Below are 10,361 nucleotides of genomic sequence, written 5' to 3'. Positions count from 1 at the left end.
GCAGCTGAAATCTGAGTGTCAGCACAGACTAGATACTGAAGGTCTTAATATCCTAACCTCTGGTATCTTGTACTCCTTCCCCCAGCCTGAGAAACCCCTTGAGCCTTGTCAGATCACTCGATATAGAATTCACACACACACACCCAGTAAATTGTATCTACCAGCCAGTGCCCGCAACAGAATCCTCTGTTTCTTTGGAAGCTTAATTCTTTATAAAAGAGAAACGAGGCGAACATTTACTCACCTGAAGGTTCCCTGTTGATTTCAATAAAATAAATTGAAATATATGTTCAAACATCCCTTGAATTGTCTTTTGGGGAGAGGGTTGGTTTTTTTTTTTAAAGACAAGACTTTCTCTGAGGTCTGGATTAAGCACAATGTATGAAGGCCCTGATACTGCAAACTGATCTGAGCGGATGCCCATGCAAATCCCAACTAGCTCCAAAGGGGCTCCATGCAAGTGTATTTGCATGGATCAGATTGCGTGAATGGGGCCCGTTTGGACAAACATGCAGCATTATGTCGCCTAATTAAAAACAATGCAGAATCCCTTAAAGAACTTCCCAGAGCGGAATTCCTCATTCTCTGTTTAATGATTATAAACTGGGTTTTATATTGATTTTTACCACAGCATCAAAGCCTTGGAAAATCACACAGAGGTGAAGATAAGAGAAAATCTAGTTTATTGATATCTGTATCAAATCCATGGTCATCTATTGTACGAGCTTCCCTGTTCTCACTAGGCTACACACCCTGGACACTTGGAATATCAGAGCATCACCAGGGGATAGAACTCAGATCCTTCTTTCCCAAAAAGAGCAAGTTTCTACCACTTGCGTTAAAGGAGAATCTCTCTTAGCTCTAAGCAGTAAAAGGCCTATGACACACAGGTGGGCAGCACAGATCCCATCCAGTGACGCCCATATACTAGCCAGTTTTTTGCAATACAGTGTCATAGCCACTACAATCAGCCACAATGCACTTAGCCTCTGTCCCCAGGGCTTCTATCTCAAGAAGAGCTGGCAGAGCATTCTGAGTGATAGACTGTGAGATTCACTCCAGATTTAGGGCCTCTAGGGCCCGGATCTGGTAGCCTTCACAATGTAGCCAACTTGGCACCAGTCCCTTACTTTAGAATCCTAGGGGTGAGTAGGTTCTCTTTACATTTCATAGGATCAGCTGAGGCTAAAATAATCCAAAAACGTTTATTATTATTGCATTATTTATTTATTAGTTTTACACTATGGCTGAGAGGCCTCAGCTGAGATTGGCGTTCCAGGGTGCTAGGGCACTTGTGCACGCTGTAAAAGACAGACCCTTCCCCAGAGAGCTTGTAATCTGAAATAGACAAGATAGAGGGTGGTGGGGAGGGGAAACAGACGCAGAGAGATGAAATGACTTGCCCTGTGTCACACAGCAGGGCAGTGACAGCTGGGAATAGAACCTAGCTCACTCGAGTCCCCACCCAGTGCTTTCCCCCATGTTAGGAGGCACACACTAAACCCAGTTAGTGGCCCCCAATCCTCCCTAAAATCTTGGATGGCACTGGGGAAACTTAGCTTCATCTTAGCCTTATGCACACAGCCTTGGTGATCATAGGCCTGCAAACGTACAAGGTTCAAAGCCCTGCCGGATTGTCTTCCCCACCTGGCCAATTTGTCCGGCCGTCCATTTAATTAAAAAAGGGGGTGGACGCGGCTTCGTGCCCCTGCCTCCCCTCCCCTCCGCATCTCTCTGTCCTGAAGGGAGGCAGCACGGCCGATACTGGCTGGCCAGCATTTTATTCCGAGAGTAAAGCAGCTTCGTACAGGTCAGCGAGGTGATTCCTGAAAGTGGCTGAGCTGCCAAACCCCAGGCTGAGGAGAAGGGAAAGTTAATTAGGTCTTTTTTTTTTTTTTTAATGGAAACATGATCGGCCACTCACCATGCGACCTGCTCCTGGCCATCTGCTACTGGAGACGGACAAATCTGGCCAGGGAAAAGCCGAGGCCCCTGGCCCACCAGGCTGGGATGGGGCGGGAGGGGGCTGAGACCTAGGTCCAGGCCCCAGTGGATGGGTCCTTTGCCCCGGTTGCTATAGAGACAGACAGGCAGCAGCTGCAGGAGGAGGAGGAGGGATGGCAGTGGCAGCCCAAGCTGCTGCCACCACAGGCAGATCAGATGGTATGGGATTGCCCCAAACCGACAGCGTCAGACGCTAGCCTGCCCCCTGCATGATGTGCAGCTTTCAGACCAAAAGAGAAATATGCCTTCTGGGCCCCAGTGCCCTGGGAGTTGACAGCGTGGCATCTCTTGGGCTCCCCCAGCATCCCCTGCACTGACGCCCCAAGATGTCAGTCCTGTTGATTAATGCAGCAGAGGACAGCGGGAAGGTACATTGTAGTGTGATACGGAAACGTCAGGGCTCTCCAGCTGTGCTCACTTGACTAAGAAGGATTTTTTTTTTTAAAATGTCTCTTTCAAATACACAGAAAAAACATTAATTATGGGCCCAATTCTGCAAAGCACAGAACAGATTCAATTCCTACCGCTCAGGCTTGGTGCCCAGTTGAGTGCCACTGGGAAAGGTCTGGGGTTGCATCTTAAAATACGTACGTTGAGGGCAGAACCCGATTTGAATTTCATAGGTTGTCTATATTTTATGCAAAGGAAGCACTCACATTCATGCTATGCTATGCAGAACCATGTAAATGCCTTTCTGGATGATTTATATGAATGTACAGTAGCAGTATGCTGTGTGACAGGGTTGGGCTAGATGGCTATAGGAGAGTAATAGAAGGCAGATATATTAGCCCCAGGCTAAATAGGTCCCTTTTCCCTGGATAAGGTAACAGGGAAGGTTCCAGAACAATCAGGAACCTTCTGGAGACAATTAAGACAGGCTGATTAGAACACCTGCAGCCAATCAAGAAGCTGCTAGAATCAATTAAGGCAGGCTAATCAGGGCACCTGGGTTTTACAAAGGAGCTCACTTCAGTTTGTGGTGTGTGTGTGAGGAGCTGGGAGCAAGAGGCACTAGGAGCTGAGAGTGAGAACGTGGACTGTTGGAGGACTGAGGTGTACAAGCGTTATCAGACACCAGGAGAAAGGTCCTATGGTGAGGCTAAAGAAGGTGTTGGGAGGAGGCCATGGGGAAGTAACCCAGGGAGTTGTAGCTTTCACACACCTGTTCCAGGAGTCACTCTAGACAGCTGCATTCCACAGGGCCCTGGGCTGGAACCCGGAGTAGAGGGCGAGCCCGGGTTCCCCCCAAATCCTCCCAACTCCTGGTCAGACACAGGAGGAGTCGACCTGGACTGTGAATTCAGAAAAACGGCCAAGCTGAGGGCTGCCGTGAAGCTCCAAGGGGAGCAAATCCACCAATAAGCGCAAGACCCACCAAGGTAGAGCAGGAACTTTGTCACAGCTGATATATTCCATGCAACATTTCTATCTGCTAGGTAAGGATCTCAAGATATGACAGTGCTCCTTGCCTAAGGTTGCATTTGTTTGTATATTTTTACAGTATTTGTAGACTCCTGTGTTTATTTTTGCATCGATCTATTAAATGTTCAATTTAAAAAAAATCAAACTTAGTAATAAACAAAGTGAGATCTGGATATATTGTTTCCAGACTGTTATTGTTTTAAATAATTCTAGTTAAGATATATACTGAAGTCAACCCAAGAACTGAACAATTTAGAGAGAGAATTTTGGGTGGGAACAAGAGGGAAATTTACTATATTTTAAAACAAACGTTAAAGTATAAAATCATATCTTTAAAACACCTTACACTCAGGATTACAACTGAAAACATTTTAAAGATCAAATGTACTTTCCGCAGGTTGTACTGTTTAATTATTTTATATTAGGCCAACGAAAACAGATATCCATTTCACCGTTCTTTATAGTCAGCTTCTCGTCGATTTACTTAAATGGCCAAGCTGTCTGAGACAAGCCCAACTTTTCATTCTGCAGTTATACAGCACCTAGCACATTGAGAGTCATGGTCCCTGAATAGACTCCTTGATGCTAGTGCAATACGTGTAACAATAAGTTCATTTTCTGGTTCTTCTTCACTACCACAGTGCAGCAGTGTAGGGGTTCTTAGGTTACGTAAAGGCTTGTTTTCACAAATCTGATATTGCCCCAATTTCACCTTGCCTTGTCTGCTTTGACCAAGTCAGACACGTCAGTACTTTAAACAATTCTGCTCCTCACATCACAGATCTTTCCGGCAAAAAAAAGCAAATTGTCTTACCAATTGGTTGTCCACCAATTTTGCATGTGAAATAGCTTTGAGACCCAGGGGTCTAGGCCATTTACTTTAATTGGAGTTGACTCAATCTAAGGTCTTTTCTGCCATTTCAGATCAATAATGTGAATGATCTTACTTACCAGGAATATACCTTTAAGAGGGTTTCCAGCTAAAAACCCCTCCCATTATTGCAACGTAAATTTCTGTCTTGAAAGGGAAGTGGCATTTTTAAAGGTATCATGCCGAGAAAATATTAATAATACAATGGGTTTTCTGAGCTTCTTCTACTTCTGAACCCATCTTTTGAATCCCAGAGTCTAATTAGGGACTGGGGAATAATTAGTGCTACACCAAACGTCTTTATTTCATTTCATTTCATTTTCAAAGAGCCAGAGCAAATGTCTTACGGGAACCTTCTTTCTCTGTTGAATATTTTATGGCTTCTGTATGCATTGCTATTCTCTGTGTTGTCAAATTCACCTTGTCTCCTTTGCTCCGCATCCCAGGTGAAGTGGGAGACTCTGACACTCTTGAAATCTAATTAGTGCACCTCAAGTCGGCTAAGAAAAAAACTTTATCTCCTCTCTTCTCTTCCTTCTGTTCCGTTATTGAGAGAGCCTTGCAAGCCCAGTGGTCATCTCTGAACCTTCAGCAGTTGGTTATTCAGGGGCTTCCTTGACAAGCGAAGTGCTCGGGATGAAATTCAGCCAGGGTGCAGAGAGCTGGTGTAAGTCCCTGCATATCTCCTAAGATCAGGACTAGAGTGACAGGGGGAGTAGCCAAGAAAGGGAAGGGGGGGCCTTCCTCTGTACTCTGTGCTCTCAGTGAAAGGGGATCTCCATGCCAGCTTTGCATTGGCTAGCACAATGGTTGAGGACGGTTGGGGCCACAAAATCTGTGACTATGTAGAATCTCATATAGATTGGCGTAGCTGACCGTAGAGCCCAGTTACTTAGGAGTTATGTGGAGGGTTTGAATTTCATCCAGAGAGAAAACCATAGAGTTCAGTCTTAAGGTGAATATGAGAACAAGCAGGATCCTACTGTGACTATATAACGTACAGGGACTTTCTGTCAGTAGCCATTTCTGGGGGCCAGAAAGTGTTGAAAAGGCAGTAGAGTATTTTCATAAAATCCTAAATGTACTGTTCTATTCTGTTCAATATAGGTTTTTATACCATCCTCCATAGCATCTGAGCACCTTCCAACACTGCATTAAGCAACAGCTGTCACGTGATTTTTTTTTTTATGAAGGGTAAGAAATTTCAGGATCATGGTGCCCATATATTATAATAATAATTAATTTGCATTTATATATCTTTTGTCACCGACATGGTCCCCCTCTGAGTTAATGAGGTGCTATTACTATCCTTGTTTTATGGGGGAATAAAGAGAAGCACACAAAAGGTTGAGTGGGTTTCCAACAGGCACACGGCAAGTCTGTGGCTGAACTGGGTCCAGAACCCTAACTCCCCAGCTACTGCTCTAACCAGGGCCATATCCAAGAGTATTGACTGCCTTACGGCCAAAGGCAAAATTTAATCCTAAAGAAAGCATTTCATTACTAATACTCATGTTTTCAGCATAAAGATACCAAATAGTCTCAAAAAACTAAGAAAGAAATAAGCTAATATTAATATATACATAAGCAAATAGATCCTGATTAGCATATACAGATCGTTTCCAAACTATTTCTGTTTCACCGATTGAAGAACTCTCTCTGAGTGGGAATCACGCCTTGAAAGTCTTGTTTGAAAGTCTTAGTTTTTGGCAAATTCTGCAGATTCTTTGATTTCTTTATCTGGTGCAGGATGATAGTCTGGAATGTATGTTATCCAAAGATTTCAATGTGCTTTCCAAATATTAATTAACTCTCTCAATACCCTCGTGAGCTACCCTAAGTAAGTATTATTATAACCATTGTGCCAATGGGTAAACTGAGGTATGGGGAGATTTGAGGCCCAGATTCTCAAAGTTAAGAGCCCAACTTCTGTTGATTTTAATGGGAGTTGTTAGGCTGACGTGAGCCTAAGTGAATTGCTCAAGGTCAACATAGCAAGTCAGTGGCAGAGCTGGGAAGAAAATCCTGACTTTAGTCCCCTGCTCTAACCAGGCCGCCTCTCTCTAACTTCAGGTGCTGAATCTCTTTTAGCTCCCATGTCTTTCTTAGCAGGCGACCATATTAAAAATCATTAAAAATTAAAGATCATTTTAAGACCAGCTATAATAATACATCAGAAAGCATGTACTGGATTTCTATTCTGAAATCAACAAACATTCCTAGTTCAAACAACGAGGAGTCCTTGTGGCACTTTAGAGACTAACACATTTATTTGGGCATAAGCTTTCATAGGCTATAACCCACTTCATCAGAGTGGAACTCCCATCTTTTCATGTGCTGTGTATTTATACCTGCTGCTGTATTTTCCACCCCATGCATGGGCTACCCTTCTGATTCCTAGTTCAGACACAGTTACTAATATGTCCAAATGTAGAAAATATCTGCCATTGACATTACTTACAAAGGCACTTTAAGGCATTCTCTGCATAACGAACCATATATCTGTCAGTCCATCTACCACGGACACTGTAAGGATGGCAATTTAATACTCAAGAAGTGCATTTTCTTGTTGGAGATTAAATGTTTTGGCAAGTTAAAGGCGCTGCCGTGGGCTGAGCTGTCGCCTAATTATGTCAGTCTCTTTGTGGGATGTTTTGATAAGTACATCACAGGAGCATTTTAATCTTCATGCTAAATCTGATCACTGTGTCCTAATTCCATGTACAAACAGTCCTCCAGCTGAGACCTTGAAACATATAAGAATACAAATTGCAGTTACCAGTTACAGGAAAAACCTAACTATTTTAATACAGTCTTTTATGCTTTCAGACAAATTTTGAGGAGAGGCCCCGTTGTCCAGTGGGCAAGGTACAGGACTGGGAGTCAGGAGACATGGATTCTTTTTGCTAGCTCTGCCACTGACCTGATGTGTCCCCTTGGGCAAGTCACACAATGTCTCAGTTTCTTCATGGGGTACTTACCTTCCTTTTTAAAAGTACGTTGAGACCCTTAGATTATAAATGCTAAATATTATTAGTGCACCTGAGGCAGTGCCCAAGTAAATTGCCTCGAAATATTTTGTATTTATGTTACATTTATAATTCGAGGATCTCAAAGAGCTTTACAAGCATTAATTGATTCTGTGAAGTAGGTAAGTGTAATGATGTCCATTTTCAGGCTGAAGTCAATGGTCACACAGCACAGTGATTTCAATGGGACTCAGGCACCTAACTTGCTTAGGTGCTTTTGAAAATCCCACTAGCTGCTTCTGGGCATCTTTAGATACCTAAACACCTTTGAAAATCTGGCCCCAGGGGTTTTTATGCTTCACAGGTTGATTGGTGGGGAAATGAAGGGCCCGATCCTGCCAGGAACTAAGTGCCAAGTGCAGAGATGTCTGAACACCCATTATAATGACTCATTGAGGGGCCTGATCCTCGGTGGGGCTGAGCACCCTCAACTCGCCTGGAAGACAAAGAGCCTGCTCCTGCTTCCATTGAATCCATGAGAGTTCAGGTGTTCAATAAACATCTGAGGGGCCTTGTTTGTACTGGGAATTAGCCCCAGTCTCAGCAATCAGTGGCCAGTTACTGCTGTAGCTGCACTGGTACAAACACCCAGATCAGACCAGGAAAGCTTTGATTTGCGTGAGTGGAGCTGAGCCTGGTTTCAAGCAGCTGCAGCTACCCTTGGGGTGACCTTGGTTGCTAGCCACCAGTTGCTGAAATCAAATCTTATCCCCAGTATAAACAAGGCCATCGACACCTTTCTGCATCCTGCAATGTCCTCCTCAGGCTGTGCCATTGTCCTTTCTTGCTGCCAAGATGCACATATTCGTTAGCTGATTTGGTTAGAGTTAGGCTTGAAAGAGCATATTCACTCTTGAGCCGTGATTTTTGGTAGTTTACAGTGTTCAGAAACTATGACCTTTCATTGGAAATTTCTCTTCCGAAAGGCGAACTTTTTTGGAAAGCTTGACATAAATGGAAAGATTGTTCTTATTTGCAAGGAATCCTGCAACCAAAAGCTGCTGGCATGTACTGAGCTCAAGAGGAATCTGCTTGGTCTCCCACTAGCAATGCCTATAAACAATGGTCTAATGCAAATTAAATGCCTGACTTTCCTATACTGCATTTTCCCTGGGAGATCCCCAGCCAAGCAGTGACAAAGCCCAGCCCCAGACAAACAAGTGGGTTTTATGAAACTTAAAATCGCTTCTGAGGGGAGACCAAAAATGAGACATTTTATCCCAAAAGGTAAATGTTTGAGAATGCTGTAAGAAATTGGAAATACATGTTGAATATTATATTTTTTTTTTGTATTACGGTAGGGCCAAAGAATCCACTGAGATCAGGGTTCTACTGTGTTGGTGTTGTCCGCACACATATAGTTAAAGATAGTTCTAGCCCAAACAGAGTACTGTTTAAATAAACAAGGCAGACAAAGGGTTGGCAGGCAAAGAGAGGTGAAGTCATTTGCCCAATGTGACGCAGAAGGAAATAGGCAGAACTGGGCCCTAGCCACTGGACAATGCTGCCTCTAAATTTTAGAGGTTATATAGGAAAGGCATCTGAGCTTTAAAGGAAAAATAATTAGTCTCAGACCTTTTTTTTATTTTTAGTTCTTTACTATGTGCAAACAAGCCAAGAAGATGTATAGAATCTGGGCCCAGAGTCTGGCCACAAGTAACTGGCAGTGGGATCCAACCCCGTTTCCCTTTTGCAGGAGGTACAGATGACATTTCTTCATGTCTCTGCTGAGGGTCTGGCACCAGGAAGTGACAGGAATGCCAATCAAAACCCACAAACCCAGGAAGTCATTGACCCTGTGACTCTTGAGATCACCCCATGACAAGCTCCCTTTTGTTACTAAAAGGCTTTAAAATACAAGCACCTAACACACTGTTGAAATCATATGGATAATAATAATTAATACATAATAATAAAAGAACACTTGATTTAGGAATGACAAGCTCTCAGCAGGTCAACGACATTCCAAACAATATTTAAAGCAGTGTAATCACAGCACTTAAGATATTTCTTTTATTTCAAAATGATCAGTATGTATATATATTTTATAACTAGCCCCTTGGCTGCTGTTTCTTGCTGCACTGTAACATGTGGCTGCTAGCATTTAGAGTGATCCACCCTGTCGATGGGGCAGCACCTGCCCTGTTTCTCCCAGTATACCAGGTCTGTTACTGAATGGTTAAGCAGATGGACCCTCTTTCAAAACTGAAACATTACACTAGCCACTAGAGCCTAAAATCAGCTCTAAAATACTGCTTAAAAATGGCTCTTGCTATGCTGAGCTAGCCGATCCAGCTGAAAACCTAGTTCTAACAGCTCTGCTGCTGGATGCTGTTTCCATGGAAATAGACGTTAGATCAGCACACACACACACACACACAAAAACAGAGCAAGTGTTTAAAATAATTTGTGTTTTGAAAGCTTTATAATTTTCTGTCACAATATTAACCTACCTTAATGTGTGTAAAATCCTTGTTTTTTTAAAGTATGCACAACAGGGGTGGATCCCCTTAATAAAACCTTCTTATTTCAATACTACAGATACAAAGCCTTTGAAATAAAGAGCTTGGCTCATAACACATTAAGGCTGCTCTACCCCGGTCATTTACCTCTCATGCATATTGACTTTTGATGCAATTTAAATGAGTGGATCACAAAAATTATCAAGGGAATCATATTGAAATAATTTTTAAAGAACACACTAAAACCCAGCTAGTTCATTCAAAGTTCGTCTGGGAATGAACCACTTAGCTATGCTTAGTAATTCAATACCTCAGAACCAGAATTGTTCATAATGTACCCCAGAACACAAATAGGGATGGTTCTTAAAGCAGCCTACATGAACGTAATTATAAAATAATCATTATGGATGAAGAAATCGGACTAGCTGGCTGGTGGCATGGCTGCAGGGGTTTCCAGTGTAACTGCACAAATCCAAGTGTACTGTATGTAACAAAAACCATCAATGAAGGCTGTATGCTGTTCTTTAACTGTATTGTACCCTGATAATATTTACCTCCTTCACAGGCATGTGT

Source organism: Lepidochelys olivacea (genome assembly GCF_965140295.1).
Source record: "Lepidochelys olivacea isolate rLepOli2 genome assembly, chromosome: 19".
Lineage (NCBI taxonomy): Eukaryota > Metazoa > Chordata > Testudines > Cheloniidae > Lepidochelys > Lepidochelys olivacea.
The sequence above is the reverse complement of the archived record's forward strand: the minus strand, read 5'-3'. Positions refer to the sequence as shown.